The sequence below is a fragment of the Oncorhynchus masou genome, chromosome 3 (assembly GCF_036934945.1).
Source record: "Oncorhynchus masou masou isolate Uvic2021 chromosome 3, UVic_Omas_1.1, whole genome shotgun sequence".
NCBI classification, from domain to species: Eukaryota; Metazoa; Chordata; class Actinopteri; order Salmoniformes; family Salmonidae; genus Oncorhynchus; species Oncorhynchus masou.
Window position 1 is genome coordinate 30,323,245 of NC_088214.1, and position 23,621 is coordinate 30,346,865.

The 23,621-nt window shown below is 41.4% G+C and overlaps 1 long non-coding RNA gene across 1 annotated transcript; it reads left to right on the forward strand.

The window, feature by feature from the left end:
- Nucleotides 1-9,575: 9,575 nt before the first annotated feature.
- Nucleotides 9,576-10,507, forward strand: LOC135508064 (uncharacterized). The gene is made up of 4 exons (XR_010450750.1): nt 9,576-9,669; nt 9,818-9,862; nt 9,989-10,089; nt 10,257-10,507. It is a non-coding gene; the product is annotated as an uncharacterized LOC135508064 (long non-coding RNA).
- The last annotated feature ends 13,114 nt before the right edge of the window (nt 10,508-23,621 follow it).

Consider the following 23,621-nt stretch of genomic DNA (forward strand, 5'->3'; position numbering starts at 1 on the left):
AGTATGTGCCAGGTTTTCCAGGGTATACCAACAAAGGTGGTATGAATGGAAAGTTAAACACATTGCTGGCAGCTGCCTCTGCTAAGCCTGTAAGCTTAATAAATATATCCACAACCCAAATCCCCACCACCTGTTTTCCATTTTTTTTAAACACATACATTTCCTTTGTTTTGTTTTACATTGTCAAATCACATTTAATTTTATTAGTCACATGCGCTGAAATGCTTACTTACTAGCCCCTAACTAACAATGCAGTTTAAAAAAATACAGATAAGAATAAGAAATAAAAGTAACAAGTAATTAAAGTGCAGCAGTAAAATAACAACAGCAAGACTATATACAGGGGGGTACCGGTACAGAGTCAATGTGCGGGGGCACCGGTTAGTTGAGGTAATATGTACATGTAGGTAGGGTTATTAAAGGGACTATGCATAGATGATAACAACAGAGAGTAGCAGTGGTGTAAAAGAGAGGGGGTCAATGCGAAAAGTCTGGGTAGTCATTTGATTAGATGTTCAGGAGTATTATGGCTTGGGGGTAGAAGCTGTTCAGGAGCCTCGTGGACCTAGACTTGGTGCTCCAGTACCGCTTGCCGTGCGGTAGCAGAGAGAACAGTCTATGACTAGGCTGGTTGGAGTCTTTGACCATTTTTAGGGCCTTCCTCTGACACCGCCTGGTATAGAGGTCCTGGATGGCAGGAAGCTTGGCCCCAGTGATGTACTGTGCCATTCGCTCTACCCTTTGTAGTGCCAAACTGTGATGCCACCAGTCAGGATGTTCCCGATAGTACAGCTGTAGAACCTTTTGAGGATATGGGGACCATGCCCATCTCCTGAGGGGGAATAGGTTTTGTCGTGCCCTCTTCACGACTGTCTTGGTGTGCTTGGACCATGTTGGTGATGTGGACAACTTGAAGCTCTCAACCTGCTTCACTGCAGCCCCGTTGATGAGAATGGAGGCGTGCTCGGTTCTCTTTTTCCTGAAGTCCACAATCATCTCACGTTGAGGGAGAGGTAGTTGTCCTGGCACTACATGGCCAGGTCTCTGACCTCCTCTATATAGGCTGTCTAGTAGTTGTCGATGATCAGGCCTAAAACTGTTGTGTCAATGGCAAACTTAATGATCGTGTTGTAGTCTCGTGCCTGGCCATGCAGTCATGAGAGAACAGGGAGTACAGAAGGGGACTGAGCACGCACCCCTGAGGGGCCCCTGTGTTGAGGATCAGCGTGGTGAATGTGTTGTTACCTACCCTTACCACCTGGGGGTGGCACGTCAAGAAGTCAAGGATCCAGTTGCAAAGGGAGGTGTTTAGTCCCAGGGTCCTTAGCTTATTGATGAGCTTTGAGGGCACTATGGTGTTGAACGCTGAGCTGTAGTCAATGAATGGCATTCTCACATACAGTTGAAGTCGGAAGTTCACATACAGCTTAGCCAAATACATTTAAACTCAGTTTTCAGAATTCCTGACACTTAATCCTAGCAAATATTCCCCATCTTAGGTCAGTTAGGATCACTACTTTATTTTAAGAATGTGAAATGTCAGATTAATAGTAGATAGAATGATTTATTTCAGCTTTTATTTCTTTCATCACATTCCCAGTGGGTCAGAAGTTTACATACACTCAAGGTTTGTAGGCCTCCTTGCTCGCACACACTTTTTCAGTTCTGCCCACAAATTTTCTATAGGATTGAGGTCAGGGCTTTGTGATGGCCACTCCAATACCTTGACTTTGTTGTCCTTAAGCCATTTTTCCATAACTTTGGAAGTATGCTTGTGGCCATTGTCCATTTGGAAGACCCATTTGGGACCAATCTTTAACTTCCTGACTGATGTCTTGAGATGTTGCTGTAATATATCCACATAATTTCCCCCCCTCATGATGCCATCCATTTTATGAAGTGCACCAGTCCATCCTGCAGCAAAGCACCCTGTAACGGTTTTCTATATGCGAAGGAGAGTCGGAACAAAATGCGGCGTGGCTATTGTGATTCATATTTTAATGAAACAAGGAAAAACACGAATCAATACGAAAACAACAAACGTAACACGAAAACCGAAACAGCCTATACAGGTGCAAACTAACACACGACAGAAACAAGGACATAAGGACAATCACCCACGAAACACTCAAAGAATATGGCTGCCTAAATATGGTTCCCAATCAGAGACAACGATAAACACCTGCCTCTGATTGAGAACCACTTCAGACAGCCATAGACTAACCTAGAACACCCCACTAAGCTACAATCCCAATACCTGTGAAAAAACCCCAAGACAAAACACACCACATACAAAAACCCATGTCACACCCTGGCCTGACCAAATAGATAAAGAAAACACAAAATACTAAGACCAGGGCGTGACACACCCATACAACATGATGCTGCCACCCCCGTGCTTCACGGTTGGGATGGTGTTCTTTGGCTTGCAAGTCTCCCCCTTTTCCTCCAAACATAACGATGGTCATTATGGCCAAACAGTTCTAATTTTTTTTCATCAGCCCAGAGGACATTTCTCCAAAAAGTACGATCTTTGTCCCCATGTGCAGTTGCAAACCGTAGTCTGGCTTTTTTATGGTGGTTTTGGAGCAGTGGCTTCTTCCTTGCTGAGAGGCCTTTCAGGTTATGTCAATATAAGACTCGTTTTACTGTGGATATAGATACTTTTGTACCTGTTTTCTCCAGCATCTTCACAAGGTCCTTTGCTGCTGTTCTGAGATTGATTCGCACTTTTCGCACCAAAGTACGTTCATCTCTAGAAGACAGAATGCGTCTCCTTCCTTAATGGTATGACAACTGTTTTTCTGAGGTCTTGGCTGGTTTCTTTTGATTTTGCTATGATATCAAGCAGAGAGGCACTGAGTATGAAGGTAGGCCTTGAAATACATCCACAGGTACACATCCAATTGACTCAAATTATGTCAATTAGCCTCAGAAGCTTCTAAAGCCATGACATAATTTTCTGGAATTTTCCGAGCTATTTAATGGCACAGTCAACTTAGTGTATGTAAACTTCTGACCCACTGGAATTGTGATACATTGATTATAAGTGAAATAATCTCTCTGTAAAAAATTGTTGGAAAAATGACTTGTGTCATGCACAAAGTAGATGTCCTAACTGACTTGCCAAAACTGTAGTTTGTTAACAAAACATTTGTGGAGTGGTTGAAAAACAAGTTTTAATGACTCCAACATAAGTGTAAGTAAACTTCCGACTTCAATTGTAGGCGTTCCTTTTGTCCAGGTGGGAAAGGGCAGTGTGGTGTGCAATAGAGATTGTTTTTTTTGATGAACCAGATAGTACACTGCAAAATTTGAGTCTGTGTATTTAACTAATATGAGGACATTTACTAGTCTCTAGACTGTTTGTATTTGTATATATTATGGATCCCCATTGGCAGCAGCTGCTCTTCCTGGGGTCCAGCAAAATTTGACAGTTATATGCAATAAAAAAAAAACAGATTTCAGAGCACATGAAGTATGTGCCCTCATGCCACTACTATCACATATCTTCAACACAAAATCCATTTGTACGTGTCTTCATAGTGCGTATGTTATCATGTTTTTGTGTATGTGTGTGCCTGTGTGTGTCTCTCTTCACAGTCCCGCTGTTCCATAAGGTGTATTTGTATCTGTTTTTTTAAATCAGATTTTCTGCTTGCATGAGTTACTTGATGTGGACTATAATTCCATTTATTCATGGCTTTATATAGTACAGTACTGTGCACCTCCCATAGTCTGTTCTGCACTGAAAAACAGCTTCTATCTCAAGGCCATCAGACTGTTAAACAGCCACCACTAACATTGAGTGGCTGCTGCCAACATACTGACTCAACTCCAGCCACTTTAATAATGGGAAAATTGATGTAAAAATTTATCATTAGCCACTTTAAACATCTTTATGTAATACATGTATCACTAGCCACTATGACACTTTTATATGTTACATACCCTACATTACTCATCTCATATGTATATAGTGTACTGGATACCATCTACTGCATCTTGCCTATGCCGTTCTGTACCATCACTCATTCATATATTTTTATGTACATATTCTTCATCCCTTTACACTTGTGTGTATAAGGTAGTTGTTGTGAAATTGTTAGGTTAGATTACTCGTTGGTTATTAATGCATTGTCGGAACTAGAAGCACAAGCATTTCACTACACTCACATTAACATCTGCAAACCATGTGTACGTGACAAATAACATTTCATTTGATTTGACTTGGGGACTGTGAAAAGACCACTGGTGGAATGTTTTGTTGGGTATGCATGGGTGTCTGAGCTGTGTACTAGCTCGGTTGGTTCAACATGACAATACTTCTCACAAATACAAGTTGTACTAATATGCATGTCAATCTCTCTTGGCTCAAAGTAGAGGGGAGATTGATATGCATATTATTAATGTTAGATTTCTGTGTACATTTAAGGGCCAGCCGTGCTGCCCTGTTCTGGGCCAATTATAATTTTCCTAAGTTCCTCTTTGTGGAACCTGATCACACGACTGGACAGTAGTCCAGGAGCGACAAAACTAGGGTCTGTCGGACCTGCCTTTTTCCTGCCTTTTTGATAGCATTTTTAGGAAAGCAGAGCAGCACTTTATTATGGACAGACCTCTCCCGATCTTAGCTACAGTTGCATCGATATATTTTGACCATGACATTATACAATCCAGGGTTACACCAAGCAGTTTAGTCTCCTCAACTTGTTACATTTCCACATTATATACTGCAAGATTTAGTTAAGGTTTAAGGTTTAGTGAATGATGTGTCCCAAATATAATGCTTTTAGTTTTTGAAATATTTAGGACAAACTTATTTCTTGCCACCCATTCTGAAACTGTCTGCAGCTCTTTGTTAAATGTTGCAGTTGTTTCACTTGCTGTGGTAGCTGACATGTATAGTGTTGCGTCATAAGCATATATAGACACACAGGCTTTACTCAGAGCCAGTGGCAGGTCATTAGTAAAGATTTTTTTCAAATAAAGGTGCCTAGATTGCTGCCCTGGGGAATGCCTGACTCTACCTGGATTATGTTTGCGAGGCTTCCATTAAAGAACACCCTTTGTGATTTCATAATTCATAAATCAAAGCCCTCTGTAACATACTTGCATACAGAATTACCAGTGTTTTGCAGTTTTGCTTCCAGAATTATATTCAGCATTATTCATACTGTAGTTCAATATACATTGCATTGCAAAAGTATTCAGAACCCTTACATTTCTTCCCATTTTATTGTGTTACAAAAGTGCAATTAAAATTGATTGTATTTTATTTTTTTGCCAACAATATACACAAAATACTCTGTAATGTCAATGTACAAGACACATTCTAGTATAGTCTTTGCATAATTATTTATCTCCCTGAATCAATACGTGTTAGAAACACCTTTGGCATCGATTACAGTTTTGAGTCTTTAAGAGTTTTGCACTCCAAGACTGTGCAATATTTGCTCATTGTTCTTTAAAAAAATATTCAAGCTCTGTCAAGATGTTGGGGATCATGGCTAAACAGCTGTTTTCAAGTCTTTCCATAGATTCTTAAACATATTTAAGACAATACTGTAACTTGGGCACTTAGAAACGTTCACTGTCTTCTTAGTACGCAACTCCATTGTAGTTTTGGCCTGGTGTTAGGTTTTTTGTTGTTGCAGTATTACTTTAGTGTCATGCTGCATACAAGCTGAATGTTTTGGAATATTTATATTCTGTATATAGTATTCTTCTTTCACTCTGTCACTTAAGTCAGTATTTTGGAGTCACTGCAACGTTGTTTTCTCCCATCACAGCCATTGAACTCTGTAGCTGTTTGAAGTCACCATTAGCCTCATGGTAACATCCTGAGCAGTTTCATTCCTGTCCTGCAGTTCAGTTCAGCATGACGACTGTATCTTTGATCTTCGATGTGGTTTAATACATAATCCACAGCATAATTATTATCTTGACCATGCTTAAAGATATATTCAATGTCCCATTTGTTTTTGTTACCCATCTACCAATCACTGCCCTTCTTCAGGAGGCTTTCAAAAAGCCCCCTGGTTTTTGTAGTTGAATCTGTGCTTGAAATTCCATAATTGACGAAGGGACCTTACAGATGTTGTGTGTATGGGGTACAGAGGAAGGGTTAGTCATTCAACAATCATGTCAACCCCCTATTATTTCACACAAAGTGAGTCCATGTAACTTACAGTTTTATGTGTTTTGTTAAGTCCAATGTTTATTCTGAACTAATTTGGGCTTGCCAAAACAACGGGTCTGGATACTTACAGTATGCAACGACTATATTTTGGTTATTCATTTTTTATCTATCTTAAAAATATACACATTTTCTTTGACTTCGACATAACATTGTATTTTGTGTGGATTATTGACATTTTTTTCAATCAAATCCATTTCAATCACAATTTGTAACTGTAAGGGAGCAACGCAGAAGATGAGAAGCAGGTACAGGGAGTGAAGGTTTATTAGCTGACGGACATGAAACGGAACAGGAACAGCATCTGGACAGGAACACATTACAAACACAATACCGAATAATGCGGACACAGGGAACACAACCAAGGAACAGACAGATGTACAGGGGGTAATCAACAAAGTGAAGGAGTCCAGGTGAGTCCCGGTGAGTCCAATGAGCGCAGATGCACACTACCTGACACCCTAGACCCACTCCAATATTCTTACCGCCCAAATAGGTCCACAGACGATGCAATCGCAAGCACACTGCACACTGCCCTAACTCATCTGGACAAGAGGAATACATATGTGAGAATGCTGTTCATCGACTACAGCTCAGAATTGAACACCATAGTACCCTCCAAACTCATCATTAAGCTTGAGACCCTGGGTCTCGACCCCGCCCTGTGCAACTGGGTACTGGACTTGACTGGCCGCCCCCAGGTGGTGAGGGTAGGTAACAACATCTCCACCCCACTGATCCTCAACACTGGAGCCCCACAAGGGTGCGTTCTGAGCCCTCTCCTGTACTCCCTGTTCACTCACGACTGCGTGGCCATGCACGCCTCCAACTCAATCATCAAGTTTGCGGACGACACTACAGTGGTAGGCTTGATTACCAACAACGATAAGACGGCCTACAGGGAGGAGGTGAGGGCCCTCAGAGTGTGGTGTCAGGAAAATAACCTCACACTCAACGTCAACAAAACAAAGGAGATAATTGTGGACTTCAGGAAACAGCAGAGGGAGCACCCCCCTATCCACATCGACGGGACAGTAGTGGAGAGGGTAGTAAGTTTTAAGTTCCTCAGGGTACACATCAAGGACAAACTGAATTGGTCCACCCACACAGACAGCGTCGTGAAGAAGGCGCAGCAGCGCCTCTTCAACCTCAGGAGGCTGAAGAGATTCAGCTTGTCACCAAAAGCACTCACAAACTTCTACAGATGCACAATCGAGAGCATCCTGTCGGGCTGTATCACCTCCTGGTACGGCAACTGCTCCGCCCACAACTGTAAGGCTCTCCAGAGGGTAGTGAGGTCAGCACAACGCATCACCGGGGGCAAACTACCTGCCCTCCAGGACACCTACACCACCCGATGTCACAGGAAGGCCACGAAGATCATCAAGGACAACAACCACCCGAGCCACTGCCTGTTCATCCCACTATTATCCAGAAGGCGAGGTCAGTACAGGTGCATCAAAGCAGTGACCGAGAGACTGAAAAACAGCTTGTATCTCAAGGCCATCAGACTGTTAAACAGCCACCACTAACATTGAGTGGCTGCTGCCAAAACACTGACTCAACTCCAGCCACTTTAATAATGAGAATTGATGGGAAAATATATCACTAGCCACTTTAAACAATGATACTTAATATAATGTTTACATACACTACAATACTCACCTCATATGTATACAGTATGTACTGCATATAATGTACTCTATATCATCTACTGCATCTTTGTGTAATACATGTATCACTAGCCACTTTAAACTATGCCACTTTGTTTACATACCCTACATTACTCATCTCATATGTATATACTGTACTCAATACCATCTACTGCATCTTGCCTATGCCGTTCTGTACCATCACTCATTCATATATTTTTATGTACATATTCTTTATCCCTTTACACTTGTGTGTACAAGGTAGTAGTTTTGGAATTGTTAGGTTATATTACTCGTTGGTTATTACTGCATTGTCGGAACTAGAAGCACAAGCATTTCGCTACACTCACATTAACATCTGCTACCCATGTGTATGTGACAAATACATTTTTATTTGATTTGATTTGCATGTAATGTTGGTAACAGGTGTGTATGATGACGGGTAGCCTGCCGCCCTCGAGTGCCAGGGAGGGGGAGCGGGAGCAGGAGCAAGCGTGACAGTATCCCCCCTCTAGGGACGCCACCCTGCATCCCAACTGGGCGAGCCTAATGGGCCGGCCTAGACATGGGCGCTGGACAAGCCGGTTGGGGCGTAGAAGCCCGACGATCCGGCAGAGGCGTGGGGTCTGGCGAACCTGCTGAGGCGTGGGAGCCTGAAGATCCCGCTGCGACATAGAAACCCCATGGGCCGGCTGAAGCATGACGTGGGATGGGAACCTGCCGAGCCAACCGAGGCAAAGAAACCTCTCGAGCCAGCTATGGCGTGGTAGCCCGACGAGCTGGCCTAGGCACCTCCGGCGGCAGAATCCAAGCCCGATGTCACCAACAAAACAAGAAAACTTAAGCCTGGCGAACCTGCTGAGGCGTGAGAGCCTGAAGATGCCGCTGCGGCGTAGAAACCCCATGGGCCGGCTGAAGCATGACGTGGGATGGGAACCTGCCGAGCCAACCGAGGCAAAGAAACCTCTCGAGCCAGCTATGGCATGGCAGCCCGACGAGCTGGCCTAGGCACCTCCGGCGGCAGAATGCAACCCCAATGTCACCAACAAAACAAGAAAACTCAAGCCTGGCGAACCTGCTGAGGCGTGGGAGCCTGAAGATCCAGCCAAGGCATCGGAGCCCTACGAGCCGGCTGAAGCATGACGTGGGATGGGAGCCTTCCGAGCCAATCGGGGCAAGGACACCTCTCGAGCTAGCTAGGGCGGTTCCGATGTCACCCACAAAACAAAAAGAACTCCCCGATGCCTCTTGTAGTGGTATCTGCATTCTGTAAGGGAGCGACGCAGGAGATGAGAAGCAGGTACAGGGAGTGAAGGTTTATTAGCTGACGGACGTGAAACGGAACAGCGCCAGGGAGGGGGAGCGGGTCTGAATACTTTTTGCAAGGCACTATATGTACCGATAATCTGCTAAATTAATGTATATTGAATAGTTTCTTGTTGAAGCAGTTCAGATGATTTCCCTCATCCTATGGCCTCCAGTTTACCGACTGGGCTGTGTATCAAGTGGCAAAAGTTTTTCTTAACTGTATCTTAAGACAAGCTTTTTCTCATTCTTTTGATTCAAAGTTGATATGTTTTCTGCCATTTCATTAATCCCTTTAATCATCTATTTAATATTCCACAGCACAATGTAACTACTGATTGATTGATTAATTTGGGAATAATGCTCTGAGTACAACCCAGGGAATAACACAAATTTCCCTTGTCTCCAAGGTGATTACACACAAAACAGACGAAACACAAGAAAACAACAGTAATCCCTACAGTACAAAACAGCCAAGTAGCTGTCAGGAAAATGGATGTGAATGCATTGAAGGTAAGAGTCTGATGGGTGTATCACTACTGCAATGCCAAATCACAGTACATTTCAGTATGTGCGCTAAGTGTGTCTATGAATATGTCAATTATGAATGTTGCAGCTAACCATACAACATACTTAACTATTTATTTTTTCTATTTGCCAGGAGGTGGTTCAGAGAAATGTGAAGCAAACTGGTATTTTGACACAGGTACATATCAGAGCATTTACTCTCTCGTTTGTGATATGATCAAACGTCTCCAAAAAAATATCACCCTATTTGGCACTTGTTGCTTATAATATAAAATATTGATCACTATGGTATTTCCATTTCTAGATGCAAAGCTCAATTTCTTATCCCTGACCATTCTGGGCCTTGAGAATTCTGTTCCTGAAGACCATCATTTTCAACGTGCTGATGACGGTGGATGAGTTAGAGTGAGTTCATAGTTGCACAGTTTCTCTTTACAACTCAATCTGCAAGGCATAACATGGTTTTGTGATTGAATATTTTCATGGAAAGGTATATTGTGAACAAGACAATGCCTTGTAGATGTGTATTTGTATGTCATGCGTTAATATGTTTGTTTATTTTCTATTTTCAGAAGATATACATCAGTTCCTCAAAGACGACACAATACATTTTCCCAGAAGAACTATTGATTTGACTACTGACCACGTCTCATCATGCTTTGCCAGAATAAAACACAAATATTGATTAACTGTAAATACTTCAGTCAATTGCGTTGTAATTACATTCTGGATGTGTGAAGTTTTACTCATGTGAATTTCTTAATATTTTGGACTGCCAACTAAATGACTGTCCTCACAGACACATATTGTTGGAAACAAAGAATCTGAAGCATTTTACTAAATATTCATGAAATAAATTTATTATGTGGAACATTTTTTTCTCCTGAAGTCTTCAAATCTTACTCAAATCTGTCTGCTCCCACACACAAAGAAGAAAGTGAAAAAATACTTCATTTTACATTCTAACTGTTATACTTGTTTGTGGAACTTTGTGTGGGTGGCTACCTAGAATCAAGTACATGCGATCTACAGTAAATATATTCATCTCAATCATTCATCACTCAGTCATAAGTCTAAAGCAAAATATGTGCTGAGCGCAATTAAAACTGTCTGAGACACGCTTATGTACTAAAATACTAATGTATAAATGTTTTATACATAAAAATACATGCTTACAATGCTCATATTTTGTAATGTTTATACAGTAGATGTTTATGAATTCAATAAATCCCATTTCATAATAGCATATATAGTGTTTATACTTTATGAATAATAGTAATAATACATTGCACTCAAGGTTTATTAAGGACAGTTACATTATATAGTTCCATCAGTCAAGTTGTTTTAATGTTAAGTTTGTAGACACCCAATTTTTGCACAGCACAAAGAACTAAACCCCAAGTTGATTTAGTCATTATATGTGTCAGGCTTTCCAGGGTATACCAAGAAGGCTGTGTGAATGGAAAGTTAAACACATGGCTGGCAGCTGCCTCTGCTAAGCCTGTGAGCTCCATAAATATATCCACAACCCACATCCACACCACCTGTTTTCTTTTCCATCCAAAAAAAACCACTTACATTTCCTTTGTTTTGTTTTACATTGTCATCCTGTATTGTTTTAATTGAATACTCAGCTAGTACACTGCAACATTTGATTCTGTGTATTTAACATACGAGGATATTTACCGTCTATAGACTATTAAGATTTCACATTTAAAGCCCTATGTAACATGCTTGCATAAAGAATGACCTGAGTTTTACAATTTTGCCTCCAGCATTATCTTCAGGATCATTCCCACTGTAGTTCAAAATATGTGCCATAAATCTTCTACATTAAAGCATATTGAATAGTTTTGAGTAGAAGCAGGTCAGATGAATTCCCTCATCCCATGGCCTCCACTTTACCGACTGGGCTGTGTATCCAGTGGCAATAGTTTACTGTTACGTATCTTAAGATAAAAGCTTTTGCTCTTGATTAAAAATACATTTTATTTCTGCAATTTCTTTAATCCGTTTAATCATCTTTTTAATATTCCACAGCGCACTGTAAGTACCGATTGATAGATTGATTTTGAAATATGCTCTGAGTACAACCCAGGGGATAACACAAATTTGACTTGTCTCCAACGTGGTCCCTGATGGAATACACAATACAGACAAAACACAAGAAAACAACAGTAATCCTTACAGTACAAAACAGCCAAGGAGCCCTTATGGGAAATGGAGGCGAATGCATTGAAGGTAAGAATCTGATGTGCGTATCACTACCGCAATGGCAAATCACAGTACATTTCAGTATGTGCACTGTGTTTACGAATATGACAATGAAAAGTGTCGCAGCTAACCATACAACATACATAACTATTTATTTTCTCTATTTGCCAGGAGGTGGTTCAGAGAACCTTAAGACCATCGTTTTCAACGTGCTGATGACTTTATCTGTGGATAAGTTAGAGTGAGTTCATAGTTGTACAGTTTCTCTTTACAACTGAATCTGCAAGGCAGAACATGGTTTGTGATTGTTCAGAATATTGTAATTGAAAGGTATATTGTGAACAAGACAATGCCTTGTTTTCCAAGACAGATATTTAACATGACACTTACCTCTGTAGATGTGTATTTGTATATCATGCATTTATATGTTAGTTTTATTTATATATTTTCAGAAAATGCCCATCAGTCCTTCAAAGACAACACAATAAATTATTTCCAGAAGAACTACTGATTTGACAATTGACCACTTCTCATCATGCTTTGCCAGAGTAAAAAACGATATTCGTGAATTGTAAATACTGTAGCCAGTTGCATTGTTATTACATTCTAGAGGTCTGAAGCTCTTTAAGTTTTATTCATAGGAATTTGTTCATTCTTTGGACTGCCAGCTAAATCACTGTCCTCACAGACACAGATTGGTGGAAACAAAGAATCCAAATCATTTAAAAAATATTAATGAAATAAATGAATTGTATGGAATATTTTTCTCTCCTGAAGTCTTCAAATCTTACTCAAGTCTGTCTGCTCCCACACACCAAAAAGAAAGAGGAAAAAGCCTTCATTGTTAATTCAAACTGTTATACCTGTTTGTGGAACTTTGTGTGGGTGGCACCTAGAGTCAAGTACATGTGATCTACAGTAAATATATTCATCTCAATCATTCATCACTCAGTCATAAGTCTACAGCAAAATATGTGCTGAGGGCAATTAAAACTGTCTGAGACATGCTTATATACTAAAATACTAATGTATAAATGCTTTACACTTTGTAATGTTTATACAGCAGATGTTTATGAATTCAATAAATCCCATTTCATAATAGCATATATAGTGTTTATACTTTATGAATAATAGTAATAATACATTGCACTCAAGGTTTATTAAGGACAGTTACATTATATAGTTCCATCAGTCAAGTTGTTTTAACGTTAAGTTTGTAGACACCCAATTTTTGCACAGCACAAAGAACTAAACCCCAAGTTGATTTAGTCATTATATGTGTCAGGCTTTCCAGGGTATACCAAGAAGGCTGTGTGAATGGAAAGTTAAACACATGGCTGGCAGCTGCCTCTGCTAAGCCTGTGAGCTCCATAAATATATCCACAACCCACATCCATACCACCTGTTTTCCATCCAAATAAAACCACTTACATTTCCTTTGTTTTGTTTTACATTGTCATCCTGTATTGTTTCAATTGATTACTCAGCTAGTACACTGTAACATTTGAGTCTGTGTATTTAACTTATATGAGGATATTTACCGTCTCTCGACTAAGATTTCATAATTAAAGCCCTATGTAACATGCTTGCATAAAGAATGACCTGAGTTTTACAATTTTGCCTCCAGCATTATCTTCAGGATTATTCCTACAGTAGTTCAAAATATGTGCCATAAATCTTCTACATTAAAGCATATTGAATAGTTTTGAGTAGAAGCAGTTCAGATGAATTCCCTCATCCCATGGCCTCCACTTTACCGACTGGGCTGTGTATCCAGTGGCAATAGTTTACTGTTACGTATCTTAAGACAAAAGCTTTTGCTCTTCCTTTTGATTCAAGGTATGTTTAATTCCTGCCATTACTTTAATCCATTTAATAATCTATTTAATATTCCCCTGCACACTATAACTACTGATTGATTGATTGATTGATTGATTGATTCATTTGGGTATAATGCTCTGAGTACAACACAGGGATAACACAAAACTCACTTTTCTCCAACTTGGTCCCCGATGGATTACACACAAAACAGACAAAAAAAACAAGAAAACAACAGTAATCCCTACAGTACAAAATAGCATCATACACCATAGAATAACTAAATAACTAAAAAAGTAAAGATTCAGTCAACCTATCCTAATATCATTATTTGTCCTCCTGGACTCTAAAGGAATTATAAATCAATAAATCTATGTCCTTATCAATAAAACTATAATACTAAGATGGCCTTACGGCCAGACCTCTGCCTGTACCTTTCTCTTGTAGCAGAGGCATAAATGCCTGTCATTGACACTAAGTGATACTCAACCTTCTCCAAAGAGCTCTGACCTGTCCTGGGACAATTCAATAGGCAGTGGGAGGCTATTCATTTACGTTTAACAGGCACTCTCATCCAGAGCGACTTACAGGAGCAATTAGGTTTAAGTGCCATGATCAAGGGCACATCAACAGATTTCTCACCAAGTCGGCTCAGGGATTCAAAACAGTGACCTTTCGGTTACTGCCCCAAAGCTCTTACCTGCTAAGCTACCTTCCACCTATTCCACAACAGAACACCAGTGTAGTAGAACAAGTCTCACTATTGACCCTTGGCACCTTACAGCTGTGAATGCTGGCTCTTGTGTTATGGACAAGAATATGAACCATAGCTATCTGTGAGCCTATGTAGTCAGAAGCAGTACCACTAAGATTCTTATACTTAAGCAATAAGGCCCAAGGTGGTCTTATTACGTCATGCCTAAGAACAGCCCTTAGCTCTGGTATATTGGCCTTATATCAGAAAACCCTGGGGTGCCTTAATGTTATTATAAACTGGTTACCAACGTAATTAGAACAGTAAAAATACATGTTTTGTCATACCCTTGGCATACTGTCAGCCAGTCAGCATTCAGGGCTTGAACCACCCAGTTTATATGGTTATGCTTCAGCTGTTCCACCCTGGGCTGTATGGCAACAGACCCACTGCTAAGAATGAATTTCCTCCAACATGTGTTCTGGAGGGTACATTTAGAAGATATCTAATGACGTTGTTTTGCACAACCTGCATCTTATGCTTTCATTTTGTCGTCAGCCCACTGCAGATCAGGCATAGTCAAAATCACACTGTATCTGTGTTGTCAGTTTTTTGTATTTTGATGTAAAACTGATTTGTTCTGTGGTAGAGAAATATGAGTTTACTGGCACTCTTGGATATAACTCCAGCAGCAATAGACTCACCTGTGAGTGACAGATCTAATGTATGCCTAGATATGTGACAGACGCTTTGGAAACAATTGAATTTCTATTACAGGTCACCATTGTCTATCTACCTCCTGCAGTCTCTGTTTAATGCCGAACAGAACAGTATGAATTCAGTTTTGCCTAAAGGTAATGACAGCTTGTTGTCTGTAAGCCACTCCTTCACTGACGCCAACTCCCTACCAAGTATCTCTTCAATCTGTGAGGTATCCTTCCCGGACAACAGCAACACAGAGTCATCAGCATATAGTAGTAGTTTGCGTTTTACTGCTGCTGGCATGTCGTTAACATAAATAAGAAACAAAAGAGGCCCAAGTAATCTCCTTAACCTCTAATAGGGTCCCATCAACATCCCAGACCTGGGATCCCCTTGTAAGGTCACAGGCCTGGGATCTCCTTGTAAGGTCACAGGCCTGGGATCCCCTTGTAAGGTACGACCTAAACCAATTCACAGCGGTTTTGTTTAGTCCCATACACAGTTTAAACATCAGTAAGGCATGGTCTACGGTGTCAAAGGCTTTGTGAAGGTCAAGCATTACCATGCAAGTATAATGTCCTTTCTCATTTTCCAATCTGATGTGATAAAAGAGATGAGTAAGGCATGTGTCTGTAGATTTGGCTGCGCGGAACCCGGACTGGTATTCATACAGTAGGTTATGCTGAATGAGATACTCCTCAACCTGATCATAAAGAACCTTTCAAAGACCTTGGATATTGTGGTCAGAATTGAGACAGACCTGTAGTTCCCTACCTCAGATCTACAATTCTTCTTGGTTTATAGACAGGTTTACAATGTGGGTAATGGTTTTGTAGGTGACACCTGAACTATCTTTCAAGAATCTGGCTGGGATCTGATCCAGGCCAGTTGACTTGTTTGCACACAATGAGAACATCATTTTGTTACCTTCTCCTCTGATACAGACACGGTCTCAAATTTGTAATTTACAAATGTTGTACAGTAGGTAGTTTAGAAACTGGTGGGGCAACAATGGTTGTAAAAAATGTATGAAAATGCCCAACTGTTTTCAGTTGTTCAAAGCAGATTCCGTTGTCTGTCTCTATACCATTTAAACAGGATTTTGTTTAACATCTTCTTGATGAGTCCAGATCTTGAGGAACTTTCCAGAGTTTTTGGGGTGATGTCCATTTTCATTGAGAGCATCCACATAATACTGAGACTTTGCATTCTGAATCTTATGGCTAGCTTGATTTATACTGTAAACATAGATTTCATAGTCTGCCTGCGGATTTGACTTCTTAAGATTACAAAATAGTCTCTATTGTGAAATTGTTTTGAAATTGTGCAAGCCTCAACAGGTACTGTAGAACTATAAAAGTTATCACTATTCATAATTATTACAACAGTTTCCTGTTTTGGGGCTTTGTTTGGCCATGTGTACTCTGTAGCACTACAATTACACTGTAAATGCTGTGCTAACCTATGAATTAACCTACACACACTGACCCATCAACTTAGTTTTGCACCAGCAAAGCTATTATGCAACTGTATCGTTCTTCTGCAAATTCAAATTGTATTGATGAAAACACCCTAATGAGCCGAGAGCATTCATAACCTGGTGAACATCATAACTGTTCTAACATTAAACACTGGTAAACTATGGAGGCAGATTTCATTTTCTGAAACCACTAAGTTGTTTAGTCTCTGTGCTGATTTACAGCTCAAAATGGGGAGGTGGAGTGGAATAACATTGGGGTTGGGTTTTGCATGATTATTTCCACGGGATGTGGTCTCAGTATTGAGCTGTGTAAAATGGTCTGATGCTGGCTGACTGCGTCAGAGGCGTATGTGGTTGTTTCCACCTCAAGCTGTGCCTGTGACAGGATGTGTGTGTGGGCGTTGACAGAAAATGAGGGCAAGCATGCTTTGCAACGCATCCAGCAGAGTGTGCATAAGGTCTGCAAACGTGGTCGAGGGGGTATCAGCATGAGAAAATAGATCACACCCTCAATTATACAAACACATGCTTGCTTTGATGTAATTTATTGTCAATATATAATAAGTCATGTTATTAACATTGAGACATGAAGACACCACAGAAAAACGTAGACAAAGACACAAGAAGATGAACATATGATAAGACCTTACAAAACACTAAGTTAGATGTTGCATACATCTCCTGTACATATATTATATATATGTCCTGCACAATATTCTTGCTTGATTTCAGGGTCCGGCAATACTGGAAGCAGAATGGAAATCACAAAGAGTTATGGTTCCGGTTTGTGTTGATCCGGGGTGTGGACACGAAGCTAGGGTTAGGGTTAAGATTAGGATTAGGGTTAGGTTGAGGGTTAGGTTTATTCTTGATCCGGGGTGTGGACATTGAAGCTAGGGTTATGGCTAGGGTTAGGGTTGAGTCGGGTGTGGACATGAAGCTTGGGTTAGCCCTGGCCTATATTATATATTGTTGTACACAATTTAGTAATGAATACAGTTGACTCTGCCTGCATGCACTTTGGAAAACCACAATCTGTTCATATAAAATAAATGCAAATTGTTAACACAAGAAGCACAAACAAAATATGCAATTGTGACCTAAAAGGGTTAAAACATATATATGTATATTCTGTTTAGTGGGGAAATTATTCTACACAGACACCTGTAAAGTGTTGGCACGGCGCATGCGTCATTTAAAGGAATGGGAGCAAATTGATGAGTCTCTACTGACACCTATTGACTCTCACTAGTAACTTACCCTTGAAAATATAAGCAATGTCAAGGTGTCACCACTAGATGGAACTATTGTATCATTATTATACATAGAAAAACCTTGTCACTGGGCTTCATGACTGTGGAGGGCAGTCTATAGGAGGAGCACAGACAAAGAAGATCTGTCATATAACTGTTCAGGAGGCAGAGAGAACATCTCATTGGTTGTGGGTGAAGAGTGAGAAGCAGTGGACGAGCCAACGGGCTCACTTGGGCCTGATCAACCAGTCCTTCAGAAGGGGTAGTGGGCAGCACATGTAGGATAAGTAGTACCTCACCTGAAGGACAGCCAGGAGCTGCAGAAATGGCTGTTTGTGGGTATATATTTAGGAAAAACCTAGCTACCTGTTTGCTTGCCTTATTTAAATGTTGAGGAAGTTATGAGAATGACAAAGGTGAATTATCATTCTAATGTCTATTTTTTGCATAAATAACTAATTGTCAATTACACACTATTGTATGCTGTGCACATTTCAATTTATGGAAAACTAAATCCTCACACAAATTATGAAACATTAGAACATGACAATGTGTGAAATGTAATTAGTTTTCATATCTTGTGACCTGGACCAGAATGTAGCGGTCTCTGTCTAAAATCACTATTGTGATCCATTTAACACTCTTACAGTTTTGTTGCACATATATACATAGTCGGCTACTTGCAACTATTGTATGATACCTGTTTGTAGTATGTGTAATTCATTCAAACATGTATTAGACTTGCAAACCAATGTAAACTCATTTGGCTTTAACCACCCCTCTTCCATTAGGTTACACAACAGTCTCCATTGTGAAATTGTCGTTGCAATTGTGCAAGCCTCAAAAAGGGACTATAAAAGTTATGACTATTTATCATTATTATTATTATTATTATTACGATTATTATAGCAGTTGCCTGTATTGGTGCTTTATTTGGCTTTATATGTGTAGTCAAATGTCTGAATTTTAGGCACACCTTATGTACCTATCTAACTTTCATTACTGAGCCTTTATAAATGCTTTATAAATAAGCTTAATAATGCTTATAATTTGTAATGCTTTACATTTTATGAATGCCAATTTCTTCACAGAATCTTCACTACTTATTTACACTTGATTCATGTTATATTATAAACATATAGGCTATAAGACAACCATACACTGAGTTTTCAAAACTTTAGGAACACCTGCTCTTTCCATGACGTAGCCTGACCAGGTGTATCCAGGTGAAAGCTATGATCCCTTATTCATGCCACCTGCTGAATCCATTTCAATCAGTGTAGATGAAGGGGAGAAGCCAGGTTAAAGAACGATTTTTAAGCCTTGAGACAATTGAGTCATGGATTGTGTATGAGGTTGAATGGGCAAGACAAAATATTTATGTGACTTTGAATTGGGTATGGAAGTAGGTGCCAGGCAAGAACTGAAATGCTGCTGGGTTTTTCACGTGCAACAGTTTCCTGTGTGTATCAAGAATGGCCCACCACCCAAAGGACATTCAGCCAACTTGACACAACTGTGGAAAGCATTGGAATCGACATGGACCAGCATCTCTGTCGAACACTTTTGACACCTTGTAGATTCCATGGCCCAATGAATTGAGGCTGTTCGAAGGGCAAAATGGGGTGCAACTCAATATTAGGAAGGTGTTCATAATGTTCTTGTACACTCAGTGTAGAGTTAAAAGAAAATGTTAGATATTTTTACAAATACATTGTTTTCAATGTTGAGTTTGTAGACTGCACAACACTAACAACTAACCCCTAAATTGATTTAATCATGATACAGAGCCTTCAGAAAGTATTCATACCCCTCGACTCTTTCCACATTTTGTTGTGTTACAGCCTGAATTTAAAATGGATTACATGTTGATGTTTTGTCACTGGCCTACCAACAATACCTCATAATGTCAAAGTAGAATGACGTTAAAAAAATAAAAAAATCTAATGAATAATAATTAATAATAATAATGTCTTGAGTCAATAAGCATTAAACATCTTTGTTGTGACAAGCCTAAATAAGTTCAGGAGTAGACATTTGCTTAACAAGTCACACAATAAGTCGCATGGACTCACTTTGTGTACAATAAGAGTGGTTCGCATGATTTTTTTATTGACTACCTCATCGCTGATCTGTAAGGTCCCTCAGTTGAGCAGTGAATTTCAAACTCAGATTCAACCACAAAAACCAGGGAGGTTTTCCAATGCCTTGTAAAGAAGGGCACCTATTGGTAGATGAAAAATGAAAGCAGACATTGAATATCCCCTTGAGGTGAAGTTATTAATGACACTTTGGATGGTGTATCAATAATCCGAGTCATTACAAAGGTACAGGCGTCCTTCTTAATCCAGTTGCCGGAGAGGAAGGAAAACGCTCTGGGATTTTACCATGAGGCCAATGGTGACTTTAAAACAGTTACTGAGTTTAATTGCTGTGATAGGAGAAAACTGAGGATGGATCAACAACAACCAGGTACTAAAGTAATACTTACAGTGGTCACTTAAATCTGCTTGAAAATCTATGGCAAGACTTGAAAATAGTTGTCTAGCAATGATCAACAACCAATTTGACAGAGCTTGAAGAATTAAAACAATAATAATGGGCTAATATTGTACAATCCTGGTGTGCAAAGCTCTTAGAGAGCCATAAGGCTGTAACACAACACAATGTGGAATAAGTCATGGTGTATGAATACTTTTGAAGGCACCGTATGTGTCAGGCTTTCCAGGGAATACCAATAAGGCTGTATGAATGGAAAGTTGAACATATGGCTGGCAGATGCCTCTGTTAAGCCTGTGAGCACCATAAAAAAAACACAACCCACATCAACACCACCTGTTTTCCATTGAAATAAAACCACTTGATTCCCTTTCTTTGTTTTGTTTTACTGTGTCATCCTGTATTGCAGGGATCATCAACTAGATTCAGCCGCAGGCCAATTTGTTCTTGAGTGGATGGTCCGGGGGCTGGAACATACTTACTAATCATTTGTAGACTGGAAATTGACCGCAAGAATCCCAAACAAATATAATGTTTGAATAAAACCCTGCTATATAGGTTTAATTGATTATCTAGCTACTGCATTATGATGTAACATGCTGTGAAAGTAACTTATATGAGAAAATGTTTACCTGTCTCTTGACTACTAATTGACTACTCTTGACTTATTCATCAGTCGTAGCCCTCTGTAAAATGTTAGCATTACTTGAATTTTGCAACTTTGCTCCCAGCATTATCTTTAGCTGTCACACATCTTTAGCTGATCTGTTTCACCTGTCTTTGTGCCTGTCTCCACCCCCTCCAGGTGTCACCCATCTTCCCCATTATCCCCAGTATATTTTTTACCTTGCTCTCTGTTTGTCTGTTGCCAGTTCGTTTTGTTCGTCAAGCCTACCAGTGTTTTCCCTCTTGCTCCTGTCTGTTTCTAGTTCTTGTTTTCTAGTTTTCCCGGTTTTGACCATTCTGCCTGCCTGCCTGGACCCTGAGCCTGCCTGCTGTTCTGTACCTTTTTGGACTCTGATCTGGATTACTGACCTCTGCCCTTGACCTGTCGTTTTTCCTGCCCCCTGTTCTAGTAATACACTTTTGTTCGGAACTGTCTGCATCTGGGTCTTCCCTAAAACGTGACAGTACGAATTGGCCATGACTGATCCAGCAGACTTGGACCAGGTCCGCAAAGCCATCTCCTCCCAACGAGCCACCATTGTAAGGCAGTTGCTTCGTGGTCTTATGGAAGGATTCCAAACCTTGGCCGAACGTCATGACCGAGCGTTGAAAACATTGCTGGAGCAATTCCGCGGGTTGTCTATTAGGCAGCCTACAACGACGGTAACCTCCCAGCCCCACAGCAACCCGGCTGTTAGCAGCGCCGCCTCCAGGCCACCCCGGTTACCTGGGAACCCTGCTTACATCCCCCGGAACGCTTTGATGGAGATTCCAGCACCTGTCAGGAAGTAAAGGACGAGCTTGCAGCCCAGGAACTACCGACGGATCTCGACTCGCTCATCGCCTTGACCATTCGGATCGATGGGCAACTAAGGAAGGAGAGGAGATTCAATTTCACTCGCCCACCCAAGGATTACAAAACGGAGATCCCCAATGTCTCCGTTGCCGAGAGAACACGAGGCTACCCTAGTTCCCACGAGAGTCTCTGAAGTCTGCCATTTCACCCCTTCCCAAGCCAAAGCAACAGAGCTAGGCTGTCTCCAGCCGTACGGCCATAAAGGCTTCACACTAAGAGTTGCCTGTATTGCGGGACTACCGGTAATTTCATCTCCACCTGTCCACTAAAAGACCAGGCTCACCGGTAGGAGCGAGTACTCTGGTGGGGCATACGGAGAACTTTTTCTCTCCCCTTACTCACACCCCTTTTCATGCCATTTTGCTGTGGGGGAACCAGTCAAAATCTCTCCAGTTACTCATTGACTCTGGGCTGATGAGAGCTTTATGCACGCTACCCTGGCATCCGAGCTGGGAATCCCCACTCAGCCCCTTTCCATTCCCATGGATTTTAGAGCCTGGACGGGCACTCAATAGGCCGGGTCACCCACAATACCACTCCCATCAACCTATGTGTGTCAGGGAACCACAGCGAGATTATCCAATTTCTGCTCATTAAGTCTCCTCAGGTTCCTGCGATATTGGGATTCTCTTGGCTCCAGCAACACAATTACCTTATTGACCGGTCTGCTGGTGCCATCATGGGCTGGAGCCCAGTCTGCCACGCTCATTGCCTGAAGTCAGCGCAGCCTGCCTGGGTGCTTGGAAGTTTCCCCGGACCTCTCTGCCATCCCCATGGGGTACCAGGACCTCCGGGAGGTGTTCAGTAAGGCCCGTACCACTTCACTTCCGACCTCCCCGACCATATGACTGTGGGATCGACCTTCTCCCAGGCACCACTCCGCCCCGGGGACGACTGTACTCTGTCAGGTCTGGAGACCAAGGCTATGGAGACCTATATTGAGGACTCCCTAGCAGCAGGGTTCATCCATCCTTCTGCCTCGCCCGCCAGCACAGGGTTATTCTTTATGGAGAAGGACAAAACCCTACGCCCGTGCAACGAATACCAGGGCCTCATCGACATCATGGTGAAGAACCGTTATCTGCTACCACTCATTACCTCGGCCTTCAAGCCGCTCAAGGGGGCCACCGTGTTCTCCAAGCTGGACCAATGGAAGGCCTACTACCTGGTGCAGCTACGGGAGGGGGATTTGTGGAAGACTGCCTTCAACATGGCCAGCAGTCACTATGAGTACCTGGTCATGCCATTTGGCCTTACTAACGCCCCAGCTGTGTTCTCCATGACATGTTGAACCAGTTTGTCTTCCTCTACCTCAATGACATCCTTGTCTTCTCCCGCTCCGCCCAAGAACACATGCTACACAAAAAAACAGGTTCTCCAATGCCTCCTGGAGAAGCAGTGCTTTGAGAATGCAGAGAAGTGCCAGTTCCATCGCTCCACCATCCCCTTCCTGGGTTACATCATCACTGCAGGTGTACAGATGGATCCCGGGAAGGTGAGTGCGGTGGTGTATTGGCCCCAGCCTACGTCTAGGGTGCATCTGCAACGTTTCCTGGGATTCACCAACTTTATCGCCACCTTATCCGGGGTTATAGCACCCTGGCTTCCCCCTTGTCTGCACTCACCTCTCCCAAGGTTCCGTTTACGTGGTCCCCAGCTACTGACCGGGCATTCCGGGATCTCTAACACCATTTCACCACAGCTTCCATCTTGATTTATCCTGACCCGTCCCGCCAGTTCGTGGTGGAGGCCGAT